This window comes from Malania oleifera, chromosome 5 (genome assembly GCF_029873635.1).
Source record: "Malania oleifera isolate guangnan ecotype guangnan chromosome 5, ASM2987363v1, whole genome shotgun sequence".
Lineage (NCBI taxonomy): Eukaryota > Viridiplantae > Streptophyta > Magnoliopsida > Santalales > Ximeniaceae > Malania > Malania oleifera.
In genome coordinates this window covers 93,957,456-93,972,156 of record NC_080421.1, presented here as the reverse complement: position 1 = coordinate 93,972,156, position 14,701 = coordinate 93,957,456, and positions in this window count along the sequence as shown.

Below are 14,701 nucleotides of genomic sequence, written 5' to 3'. Positions count from 1 at the left end.
ATTTTTAGTAATATCAGATAAATTCTAAAAGTGTATTTTGTAATAAATTTGGTAGGTAAGAATATGATGAAATTGAATTTATTAGTTATTATATTTTTTATTTAATTTTTTATTCCAAGAAAAAGGTAACAATATTAGTGATTATCAATTTTAGAACATAGAATATGCCTCCTTTATTTAGAATCTTTAAAGCCTCGTTTAGAACTCAAAAAATATTAAAAAAAATATATATATATCAAGGAATTCACATTATCATGTTAGGTTGTCGAGAAAAGTAAAAAGGAAAATGAAAAATATATTAAATTTATGAACAAAATTTTGATTTCACATCATTAATATTTAGTTTTCCTTAATTTTCAATCTTATAGCAATAAACTTTCATTTTTAATAAAATTTAATATAAAAGAAAATATAATGAAAAATTATTTTCCTTTCCCTAAATAAAATCTTTAACTCAAATGGACCCTAAAAAAATATATATATATATATTTGTATGTTTTGGGTATTCATATTTTTTATTCAGAATTCAAACGAAAGAATGGTCAAGATTTCCCATTACCAAAACCAAAAAAATGAGAATAAAAAATAAGAACCTCTTATAAACTTCAAGCAAAAATTGGGAAGGATTATATTAGTGTATTTAAGTTTAGTTCACTGTACTAAAACTCAACTCAACTTTAAAAAGTGGAGTTTAAAACTCAATTCAAATTCGGTATAAGTTCTTAAACTCAAGTTTGGTTAGATTAAGTTGAATTTGATTATAAATTAATTTTAATACATATATAATATATATATATATATATATATATATATATACAATATACATCACATTAAATATATGTTGTATGACTTATATACTATAAAAATAATAAACTTAAAAATTCAATTACACTTGCAAATAATATTATAAACTCAAATTCAATTTATTAAGTTATTTTGTAAATTAAACTTATTGTGAAACGTATGACAATTATGATGAATAGTACGGAAAAACAAAGAGATAGATAAAACAATAAAAAACATATGGATTTAATGTGATTCGATAGTATGCCAACATCCACAAAAGTGAGCGAAGACTGAATTTCATTATATGAAAGTAAGGTTACATCATATGTGTTGGCTTAGCCAATACTTACAACTCTTAATTTTGATGATAACAAAGTAAGGTTATTTAATGTTCATTAAAGTTGTGAAATTTCAGATATTGAAACAAAAACATATTTTATGAAAACAAGTGATCAATTCTAAAAGCTCAAGAGACCAACATGGAAAGACTCAAAGATCACAAGAACATTGAAAGCTCATATCAACTCAAGTGATCAATATTGAAAATTCAGGAACTCAAAGCAACAACTTGATGAAGTTTTCAAAGAGTTCAAAAGAAATGAAGAGAGTTAATAGGAAATGTATTGTAAGTATTTCGAGTATTTTCAAATTATAAAATTTCATTTTGAAGCTCATTAGGAATGAAGAGACCTAGAGACTCTAATTTTTAAAATCTTGGAACATATTTTTCAAAGAAAACAAATTAACATTCCAAGAATAGATAAGAAAAGAGAGAGAAAACAACAATATTTTAAAAGCCACAATTTTACTTGACAGGCGCCTGACTAAACATGGTCAGTAGGCTGCCACTTTAAAAGCTTTTAAAATATACAGACAGAAGGTCGTTAGGCTACTGTCTGGGTCTTGATAGGCGCCTGACGATACAAAATGAGAAGCTTGACAAGGTTTCATCAGACTACTGTCACCCTTCTGCCTCTATTTTAAAATTGGGTTATTTAGTGGCAAGCGCCTGACCCCAAGGTGACAGACAACTGCCACCCTACTGCCTGTGTATTTTAGTTGTATAATTCATTGACAGACGACTGACAAGAACCTCTCAGGCTATTGTCACGCGGCAGATTTTAAATTTTATAATGGACATACTTTTGAAAAATAAATTACTTGGGGTTCAAACCTGTTCAAAACTTGGACACTACTCCAAGTAAACTTGTGGATCAAGTTAAATGTTTTCTAACACTATAAATACACCCAAGATCAATTAATTCAATAACCTAGAATCAATTACAACATTCATTCTCTCTTAATTGCTCTTAAACTCTCAAGGGCTCTCTCACTCTCAACTTGCACGAAAATTACTAAGTCTTTGCCGACTCTCAATCTCTAGTATTGTGCTATAATTCTAAATTCTTTCATCCATTGAAAAAATCATTCAGTGATATACTCTTGGGGCTTCAATTTGAATTTCATATTTGATTTTCTTTGAAGTATATAACTCTGAATTTGTACTAATCAGCTCTTTTGAGAGCATCTCTTGTACACCTTGTTTCAAATCTTGTCTTGTAAATTCACTGACGGTTCGGGTGCTTGGATCATTGGACCAAACGAGAGAATATCGTTTGGAGAGGCAAACCCTAGCCTAATTAAGGAGTGGTTGTAACGGTGTTGTTCTGCATGGCAAAGGAAATAGTTTTCCAAAGGCGAGGACGTAAGCTGGGGATAAGCCGAACTTTGTAAAAACTTGGTGTTCTTCTCTCTACTTTACTCTTTACTTTCTGCACTATATTTTTATTTGTCGAATGCATATTTCTGATTGCATGGCTTAAATAAAAAATTCAGAGAAGACTCTTAATTTTAGAAAGTACGTTTTAATTAACCTTTTGCGGAAACTCATAAGGGAGTACGTTGGTTAATTTGCAAAAATTTTGGTTAAGAGAGCGTATTACAAAGCAAAATCAAAACAGGGCTTGCATATAAACATATGACTGTTACTAAAAGCTGAAAGCATCAAGTTCTTGATTATCTTGATTGATTGATTTTAATATTGTGGTTGATTGGATTGTTTAAATTTCAGTACTTTGTGGTGTTTTTTGGTTGTGATTACAAACTGATTGATTTACTTACATTTTTGTTGTTGCACTAAAACAAGTAAGAAGTTAAAAAGAACTTAAACTTTTTAATTAACCCAATTCACCCCCCTTTTGGAAACACTATTCTAATTTTAATTGGTATCAGAGCCCAGTTATAGTAAATCTTAACAAGAAGCTATATAAAGATCAAAATGACACACATAGGAATAGCTCCCTTCGGAGAGGGTCAATCCTCAACCCGGCCACCAATCTTTTGTGGATTGACCTATACTTTTTGGAAACAGCGTATGAGAATTTATCTTCAAACTATGGATTGGAAAGCTTGGAAGGTTGTCTCGGATGGTGACCTAATTCCCTTCAAACTAGTAGATGAAAACAAGTCCCTAAGGAGAAAAAAGGACATGGCTGACTTAGATCACAAAATGTTGCAAGTTAATTCAAGTGCTATCAATGCTTTGTATTGTGCTTTAGATATTAACGAATTCAATAGAGTCATGACCTACAAAACAACCAAAGAAATTTGGGATAAGTTAGAGGTAACCTATGAAGGAACAATCGATGTTAGAGACAGTAGGATTGATATGCTAACTAGTGAATACGAAGCTTTCAAGATGAACTCAGATGAATCCATTATTAGTATGTATACAAGGTTCACTCATATAATCAATTCTCTCAATGCCTTAGGAAAAACCTACACTACTTATGAGATAATTCAAAAAATACTTAGAGGTCTTCCACCCATATGGGAACCAAAGGCCACAACAATAACGGAAGGTAGGAACGTTAAAACCACATTACTAGATGAACTTATAGGTTCATTGCTTACTTATGAAATGGTCTTGAAAGAAAGAAATATTTAACCTAAGCACAAGAAATCTATTGCTTTAAAAGCGGCTAATGAAAGATTAAGCAATGATGATAGTGAATCAAGTGACTTAGACCAAATAAAGAAGGAATCGGTTATAATGGAATAACAAATAAAAGAAAGAAGAAGTTGTTCATGGGGTACTTTGTAAAAGAAGCTAAATATTATGCAAGTACATACACCACAAATATACATGAACATACCATTTGCTACATGTGCAAGAACAAAGGACATATTATGTTTAATTGCCCTCTTAAAAAGAAGTATGTTAAAGTTAAAAATGAATGGAAAGAAAACAATGGAACTAGATATGATTTAAAGAAAATTAAGAAAGTTTGGGTTCCAAAAGTAACATCTTAAATCTTTCATTGTAGGCATGCTTTAGGACAACACCATCAAGGGAAGTGGTACTTGGACAATGGGTGTTCAAAGCATATGACTGGAGATAAGTCCAAGTTCACTAAATTAGTACAAAAAGATGAGGGATATGTCACCTTCGGCGACAATGCTAAAGGTAAAATTATTAGAATTGGTAAAATTGGCAAAGAACCCTCACTCACTATTGATGATGTGTTGTTAGTAGATGGTCTAACACATAATCTCCTAAGTATAAGTCAACTTAGTGATAAAGGATTTGATATAATCTTTAAGCAAGATAAATGCTTAGTTCAAAATCCTAATAAACAAGAAGTCCTATTCATAGCTTATAGGGTAAATAATGTGTATTGCATAAACCTTGACAACCTAGTTGATCAAAGTGTAACATGCTTGCCTACCATGAATGAAGCTAGTTGGCTGTGGCATAGAAGGTTAGGACATGCAAGCATGGACTTACTATCCAAATTATCCAAAAAGAATTTGGTCAAAGGGCTACCTAATTCAAAATTCATAAAGGATAAAATTTGCGACACATGTCAACTAGGTAAATAAATTAAAACAAGCTTTAAAAAGAAGAAACATATATGCTCTAGTATACCCTTAGAACTCATCCACTTAGACTTGTTTGGTCCTACTAAAACTCAAAGCTTAGGAAGTAAGCAATATGCCTTTGTAATAGTAGAAGATTATTCTAGGTTCACTTGGGTATTATTCTTAACCTCAAAAGATGAAGCTTGTAATTTACTAATAAATTTATGTAAGAAACTTCAAAATGAAAAAGGATATAATGTATCAAATATAAGGAGTGATCAAGGTAAGGAATTCAACATTAATAAGGATATTGAAAAATTTTGTAATGAACATGGTATTAGTCATAATTTTTCAGTACCTAAAACTCCACAACAAAATGGAGTTGTAGAAAGAAAGAATCGAACACTACAAGAAATGGCAAGAACAATGTTAAATGAATATAACCTACCTAAATGCTTTTGGGTTGAAGCGGTAAACATTGCATGTTATATAGTCAATAGAGTATTTATTAGATCAAATTTAAACAAGACACCATATGAACTTTGAAAAGGTAGAAGGCCAAATATTTCATACTTTCATGTGTTTGGTTGTAAATCCTATGTATTAAATGATAAAGATGAGTTAGGAAAATCTGATGCAAAAGTTGAAGATGGAATTTTCTTAGGATATTCATTAAAAAGTAAAGCCTTAGAATATACAATAAAAGGACTCTTACAATTGTTGAATCAATACAAGTAACCTTCGATGAAGAAAACCCTTTCAACAAAGCACCAAAAGTTGAAGAAAGACAACCTACTAAAAAATCAGAAGACTTAGAAGTAGTTAAAGTAAAAGAAGAGATAAAGAAAAAGAAGACATTATTGAAGAGACACCAAATAATAAATCCATAGAAAATCCTGAATTACCAAAAGAATGGAAATATGTTAGAAATCATCCAAAATATCAAATAATTGGAGAACCATCAAGAGGCATAACCACTAGATCATCCTTGAAAAATCTATGTAATCACTACGTGTTCTTATCTCAAGATGAACCTAAAAATGAAGAAGAAGCATTAAATGATGATTCGTAGATTATAGATATGCAAGAAGAACTTAATCAATTTGAAAGAAGTCAAGTATGACAATTAGTACCCAAACCTAAAGATCATTCGATCATAGGAACTAAATGGGTCTTTAGAAATAAGAAAAATAAAAATGGGATAGTTGTTAGAAACAAGGTTAGGCTAGTAGTTCAAGGATATAATCAAGAAGAAGATATTGACTATGATGAAACCTTTGCCCCTGTAGCAAGAATTGAAGCAATTAGAATGCTCCTAGCCTATGCAACCCATAAGGAATTCAAGCTATATCAAATGGATGTAAAAAATGCTTTCTTAAATGGGTATATAAATAAAGAGGTTTATGTAAAACAACCAACAGGTTTTGAAGACCTAAAGCATCCCAATCATGTATTTAGATTGACTAAAACCTTGTATGGTTTAAAACAAGCTCCTAGATCTTGGTATGAGAGACCAAGTAAATTTTTACTTAAAAATGATTTTTCAAGAGGAAAGGTAAACACCACCCTTTTCATGAAAACCAAAAACAAAGATATGTTAATAGTTGAAATCTATGTTGATGATATCATATTTGGTGCTACAAATGAAAAACTATGTAAATATTTTGCAACATGTATGCAAAAAGAGTTTGAAATGAGTATGATGGGAGAGTTAAATTATTTCCTAGGGTTACAAATCAAACAAGCCAAAAATAGAACATTCATAAATCAAACTAAATATATTAAAGATATGCTGAAAAAGTTTGATATGGAAGAAAGTAAACCCATAAGAACCCTTATGAGCACCTCAACAAGCCTTGATAAAGATGAAAAGGGAAAACCAGTAGACACAAAACATTATCGAGGAATGATAGGCAGTTTACTATATTTAACAGCTAGTAGACCCGATATCATGTTTAGTGTGTGCATGTGCACTAGGTTTCAATCAGCACCTAAGGAATTTGATCAAGTTGCAGTCAAAAGAATTCTAAGATACTTGATAGGAACCCTTGATCCAGGCTTGTGGAAACTGATTTGGAAATGATAAACTATTCAGATGCGGATTATGCCGGATGTAAAATAGATAGAAAGAGTACTAGTGGTACTTGTCACTTTCTAGGACACTCACTAGTCTCTTGGTTTTCGAAAAAGCAAAATTTCGTAGCATTATCCACAGCTGAAGCTGAATACATAACAACTGGGAGTTGTTGTGCACAAACACTATATATGAAACAACAACTAAAAGACTTCAATCTTGAATGCCAAACAATTCCCATTAAGTGCGACAATATAAGTGTTATAAATATTTCAAAGAATCCAATATCTCACTCAAGAGCTAAACACATTGACATTAGACATCATTTCTTCAGAGATAATGTTCAAAAGGAGGAAATAGTTCTTTAGTTTGTCAATACAAATGATCAATTATCTGATATATTTACAAAACCACTTCTAGAAGATCGATTTGTATTTATTAGACGAGAGTTAGGAATGTTACATATATGTGAAGTCAACTAGAAGAGACAACAGAAAAATATGCAAGCAGCCTGCATGGCAGGCGACTACCAGCTGAATGGCAGGCGCCTGACAGACTACTGTCTATTGAAATATAACTCAACAGGCTCCTAACCCTTCAAATACAAGCACCTGTTGAGCGGTGGTTCAATTCTAAAACATGCGAAAAACACATTTTTTAAACCCCAGCCGACTGTTAACTCTTCTATAGCTCTTAAAAATCCTTTCTTTCCTTTTTACCTCTCCATTCTCCTTCTCAAATTCGTCCCTCACTCCATCACCACCTCACCACATCAAACCCTAATCCTCCTCAACCTAGGGTTTCGGTTTTCAATCAACATCTCAAAATGCCAAGAATAAAAACCATTGCAAACAAGGACAAAACTTCCTACTCTCGCTCAGCAAGTAACGATGAAGTAGAGAAATGGCTGGTCTCCTCTCACGCCAAATCATTGTATCGAAATCACATCTCAACCATTGATCCAAAATTTGGTAAAGTCTTGGATATTCCCTTCTTTGAATTAGACTTTCCTGAAATCCTAGCTTTGTTCAAAGACATAGGATGGGATAAATTTATTAAACACCAAGCCAAAGGGTATTATCCTGATATGACCAAAATTTTTTATTCAACCTTGATGAAGAAGGAGGTAGGTATTTCTACCGATCTACTAGAACAAACCATCACCCTTACACCACACTCTTTAGGCAAAATTCTTCGCATAAAGAGTGATGAATTCGAGTGCAATCCCATTGAAAAACAATGGATTATGGAGTAGGGATTCACTCCACAAGAGTTTTTGCCACTTGTGCTGAATGATCCTCCTATTTACTTTGGCAATCCTCCACTCTATAAGCAGCTTAATTTACGAGTTTTAATTCTTCACAAACTTATTGCCTACAATGTCCTTCCTAGAGCAAGATCATATGATCATGTGTCCTTCTTGGATTGTTTTGTAATGTGGTGCCTACTCAAAGGAAAGAAGTTGGATTTAGCAAGTTTGATTCTTAAATGGATGGTTATGAAATTGGAAGCTCCTAGAATTGTACTTCCCTATGGAGTAATACTCTGTTTGATTTTTTCTCACCTTCAAGTCCTCACACTTCCAAACTAGTGAAAAGAACCCATTATGATCTATTCTCCTCAACTATACTAAAATTGATGGGTTACAAGAAGTACACTCAAGGATGGTTGTATAGAAGAAATAGGCCTACACAACCGGAGCCAGAAGACCCTAATCCAGCTCTTAAAGAAGTTGATATGCCTACATGGTTCATTCCCTTCTACCAGCATTATTCTAGCTTTAGCTCTGATATGCGGACTGGTCTCACTTCACTTCAAGAAAAAGTCTCCACTATGTACACTAAATACTCATCGCTAGATCAGTGTCTTGAAAAGATAGAACAACATATCACTAGTGCAACCCCCATGGATATCAGTTCAACACCTGCTAGTGAAACTAAATCCAATGAAGAATCAGAGAAAAGTGATGAAGCATCTAAAGAAAAATCTGATGAGGACTCTACTAAAGAGACTGAGGAAGAAGGAGAAGCTTCTAAAGGAAAAGGTTCCAAAGGAAAAGAAGTTGCTGAAAATAGTACTTCAAAATCTAGTGCTTGATTATGCTTACCTATGATGTTTTGTAACTTTTAGAAACTTTGACTTTTGTTCATATTTTGTTATGTATGGTACACTTACTCTTTATATGTTTGTATTATTTCCTTTTTGTTTGATGTCAAAAGGGGGAGTATGTGTATGAGCAAAAAATGGTTATGATATGTATATTTTGGAATATATTATGTTTTGGAATATATTGGAATATGTTTATGCTCATGTCAAAAGGGGGAGTATGCATGATGATTATGAAATGATGAATTTATATAGAAGCATGATCACTTGTTGAAATGCTATAATTGTGAAGTATTTGAAATTGTGATTTCATGTTATATTAACTTTGAAGATTTATACTTATTGTAAGGGGGAGACTTTTAAAGTTCACCTATCTTTTCTCTTTATTTATCATCATCAAAAAGGGGGAGATTGTCGGTCTAACTAAGACTTAAGACTCTTGATTTTGATGATAACAAAGTAAGGTTATTTAATGTTCTTTAAAGTTGTGATATTTCAAATATTGAAACAAAAACATACTTTATGAAGACAAGTGATCAATTCTGAAAGCTCAAGAGACCAACATGGAAAGACTCAAAGATTACAAGAACATTGAAAGCTCATATCAACTCAAGTGATCAATATTGAAAATTCAGGAACTCAAAGCAACAACTTGATGAAGTTTTTCAAAGTGTTCAAAAGAAATGAAGAGAGCCAATAGGAAATGTATTGTAAGTACTTCGAGTATTTTCAAATTATGAAATTTCATTTTGAAACTCATTAGGAATGAAGAGACCTAGAGACTCTAATTTTTAAAATCTTTGAACATATTTTTCAAAGAAAACAAATTAATATTCCAAGAATAGATAAGAAAAGAGAGAGAAAACAACAATATTTTTAAAGCCAGAATTTTACTTAATAGGCACCTAATTGAACATGGTTAGTAGGCTGCCACTTTAAAAGCTTTTAAAATATATAGACAGAAGGTCGCCAGGCTACTGTCTGGGTCTTGACAGGTGCCTGATGGTGCAAAATGAGAAGCCTGATGAAATTTCATTAGACTACTGTCACCCTTCTGCTTCTTTTTTAAAATTGGGTTATTCAGTGACACGCGCTTGACCCCAAGGTGACAGGCGACTGCCACCCTATTGCCTGTGTATTTTAGTTGTGTAATTCATTGACAGGCGACTGATGAGAACCCCTCAGGCTACTACCACGCGGCAGATTTTAAATTCTATAACAGACATATTTTTGAAAAATAAATTACTTGGGATTCAAACCTGTTCAAAACTTGGACACTGCTCCAAGTAAACTTGGGGATTAAGTTAAATGTTTTTCTAACACTATAAATACACCTAAGATCAATTAATTCAATCACCTAGAATCAATTACAACATTCATAATCTCTCAATTGCTCTCAAACTCTTAAGGGCTCTCTCACTCTCAACTTGCACGAAAATTACTAAAGCTTTGCCGACTCTCAATCTTTAGTATTGTGCTACAATTCTAAATTCTTTCATCCATTGAAAGAATCATTCGGTGATACACTCTTGGGATTTCAATCTAAATTTCATATTTGATTTGCTTTGAAGTATATAGCTCTGAATTTGTAGTAATCAGCTCTTTTGAGAGCATCTCTTGTACACCTTGTTTCAACTCTTGTCTTGTAGATTCGCTGACGGTTCGAGTGCTTGGGTCGTTGGACCGATCAAGGGAATATCGTTTTGAGAGGCAGACTTTAGCCTAATTAAGGAGTGGTTGTGACGGTGTTGTTCAGCCCAGCAAATGAACTAATATATTGGAATCCTTTGGTAGTTTGCCAAAAGTGAGGACGTAAGTAGGGGATAAGCCAAATCTCGTAAAAACTTGGTGTTTTTCTCTCTACTTTACTCTTTACTTTCTACACTATATTTTTATTTGTTGAATGCATATTGTTGATTGTAAGGCTTAAGTAAAACATTCAAAGAAGATTCTTAATTTTAGAAAGTACTTTTTTAATTAACCTTTTGTAGAAACCCACAAGAAAGTACGTTGGTTAATTTGTAGAAACCTTGACTAAGAGAGCGTATTACAAATCAAAATCAAAATAGGGTTTGCATATAAACACAGGACTATTACTAAAAGCTGAAAGCATCAAGTTCTTGATTATCTTGATTGATTGATTTTAATATCGTGGTTGATTGAGTTATTTAAATTTCAGTACTTTGTGGTATGTTTTGGTTGTGATTACAAATTGATTGATCAACTTACATTTTTATTGTTGCACTAAAACAAGTAAGAAGTTAAAAAGAACTAAAACTTTTTAATTAACTCAATTCACCCTCCTCTTAGGAATACTATTTTAATTTCAATATATTTTTATACTAATCCTATCCATATAAAGGTATTAAAAAAATTCCTTAAATACATCTGTACCGTTTCGTTCGTGGGAGCAAGCCTAAAAAATTGATGCCGGAAATGGAGCGAATCGGAACAACGGTCTACTTTCTCTCTTCACGAGGCAGGTACTATCACAAAACTTGACTCAATCATAAATAGCATGCGATGGAGAAAAAAGGGGTGGATAGAAATCCAACTTTAATTGAAGTATGGGGGCGGCCTGCTGGGGCGTGTTTGTTTTCAACCTTTTCTCTTTTTAACCAGGAAACTTTTTAACCCATATTTACGGTTTACCGTGGGCTCGGGGATGGGCGCCGCAGGTCAAAAAGCAATAGTGGAGTGTTGCCATTGGAGGAGGCTTGGCGGGACAGTCTGGCGTGTTTATATATTCACCCTCCTACTTGCGCTAAACTACGATTGTACCCTTCTACGGTGATTTTACAGTGTTGCCCCCGTTGCCGTGCCTCTTATAAGCATGTGTTAATATTTAAAAAATGTGTAAAATTAAGACAATTTTTGACATTTCACACTTACTTTTTTGTTATCCCTATAAAATATGCATTTTAGGACGAAAGATAATCACCTCCCCTCGAGATTTGACAAAAAAAAAAAAAAAATAGGGAGTTCCTCTGTGATTTAAAAAATATTACATACTTTTCTTAAGTTTTTAAAAATATTACGAACCTTTATTAGGTTTACCAAAAAAATAATTCTACCCTCAAAGGGAGGTTTATGTTTGAAAAATATGAGGGAAGATTTTTAAAATTTTAAAACCTTAAGAGAGGTCTCTTAAATTTTTTAAAGCTTAAGAGAGATTATTGTCTTTTAGTCAAATCTCTGAAAAAAAATCAGTGAGTTTTACCCTACATTTTATTATATAATTTTTATGTTATACCAATGACGACGATAAGAAGTTGATTACCATTAACACACAAAGGCATAAATACTTTATTTATTTTAAAAAATAATGTGATACGATATGTTGAAAGATAGGTGAAGTACATCAAATTTTTTTTTATTTTTAGTAAAAGTTCTCATTCTTGTCATTTAAAATGAAACCATCCATGTATGTATATGTAATTTCTAATTTGAAAGCATGTTATCCAAAAATATAATATTTTTATTTTATTTGAAAATTTCTACAATTTTATTGAAAATTTAATTATTTAATGATGTATTTGTTTTAACTATTTGTATTCGCAGTTACGTATGTGTTGTTGGCCTAACAAGGCTTTTACATTTTGTTTTGATGGTAACAAATAAAAGATGATTTAACTAATTCGTGTTCAAGTGATGAAATTTCACGAACTCTAAAATAACAAGTTTAAAAAGATCAAGAAAGAATAACCAAAGATCATCAAGTGCTTAAAGTCATACTACATTTACAAAGTGATTCAGTGGAAGCTCAAGGAGACTAAAGATAGTTAAAGCAAATGAAGCTCAAAGAATGATCATGCTCGAGGAAAAAGAAAGGATATTCATGAAGACTTCAAAGAACAAAAGAGTTTTTGAGTTTTAGGAAGTTTCATGGAAGTACTTCAACTCTAAATATCATTTTGGATAAGATGAAACTCATTAGGGGATAAAATAGATTTAGAGACCTTATTTTAAAAACCCCAGAAAATATATTTTAAATGTAAGAAAGCAAGAAAGTCAAGGGTTTTGAAAACAAAGAGAAAAATAGATTTTTTATCTGTTCAGGCGACTGAAGATTTTCCTGAAAGAATTCTGAAGAGACAGTGCAGCCTTAGGCAACTGAAGTTGGACCTCAGGCGCCTGTCCCTGTTTTTCAACAGAAAAATAAAACAGTGCGCTGAATGCTCAGGCGACTGAACTTATAGTTCAGGTGACCGATCCTCGACAACGACTATATTTTTTAAATATTTTAATTTCAAATTTAAATTTCTTATGCCCCAAACTTTCTAGAAACTTGGAAGACACTCCAAGTAATTTTGAGTAGCATAAATAAGACTCTTTCTAAGCCTATAAATACATGGTTTATGAAATCAAATTATATCAAGAATTGAAAATCATCTCTTTCTTGTCATTTAAAATGAAATCACCCATGTATGTATATGCAATTTCTAATTCGAAAGCATTTTATCCAAAAATATAATATTTTTGTTTTATTTGAAAATTATTTTATTAAAAATTCAATTATTTAATGATGTATTCGTTTTACCTATTTGTGTTCGTAGTTACGTATGAGTAATGGTTGATTTTTCCGTTTCCTTAATATATTTTGTTTGCCTCAATCTTATGAAAGCCCATTAATTTCTCTAATATATCAAATCAATTCACCAACTTTGATTCCTTGTTAAAAGAAAACCATTCATTTTTTTTATATTATAACTCATTGCATTAATGTTGATGTTCGTTTAACTTGAACACGCACAGCAGAAACACACAATCAAACACGAAACAATCAACAACTATTAATGCAATCACTCAATGATGAAATATACTCAAGAAGTAATAAAAAAATAATAAGAAAAAAAAAAAAAACGCAATTAAGAACGCACAAGATTTACGTGGTTCAGCAATAGCTCACGTCCATGGAAGCAGCAACCTCGATTTTCATTATGACCAATGTCAAAGTTACAATCTTTGGGTTACAATATTGTTTAAGTATGAATCCAATACCTATAAAAGATTGCTAGTAAACCTAAACTATATCTATAGTGTTCCCCCGAAGGAAAATCCTCCAGATAAGGCTAATCTACAAGCCTCCGATTTGAAACTGCACTGATGGAAACCATCGATATTTGACCAAATCGTCGACGGTTTGGAGCAAAAGAAAACTCTTTGCAGTTATTGCCTGAAACCATTGACGGTTAGGCCCCAAACCGTAAATGATTTGCCCTCCTTAGCCGCACCTTGCTTCTGTCCCTTTGCCCTTTGCGTCATATAGCTTTCTCTGGTACATGTGATCTGCTCTGAATATTAGTCACTTTCCCAACAACTTAACTTTTATTTGTTTTAGAAAAGTCTAAATGTTACTAAGTCAACATATAATTATGTCAAATTACTATTTGTTAATAAAAAAACTAAAATCATTGGATAACTATATTTTGGTTATATGTTATTTCAAAAATATATTTTTTATCACTTTAAAATGTGAGAGGAATGGTGTATTCCAAAGAGGGGGGGGGGGTGAATTGGGTATTTAAAAATTCTTCTTAGGTTATGTGTGTTCAATTTGAAACCGCAACCAGTATTACGCAACCGAGGGTCTGTCTAATCAACTATAAACCTAACAATATATATAACTGAGCAAATATTTAAACACATATAGTAGTCTCAGTATTTTCCCAATCAGTCTCAAATCGCACAAATAATAATGTATGCAAAAAACAAGACAATATAATTAAGCATACATGAGTAGAAATTAAAGTGCGGAAATTAAAATGCGAAGGGAAGAGAGAACAACACAAAGAGTTAACAATCTCCCCATTTTTGATGATGACAAACATACATGAGCAAAATGAGTTAAGCCTGAATAGACTCCCCCTACCA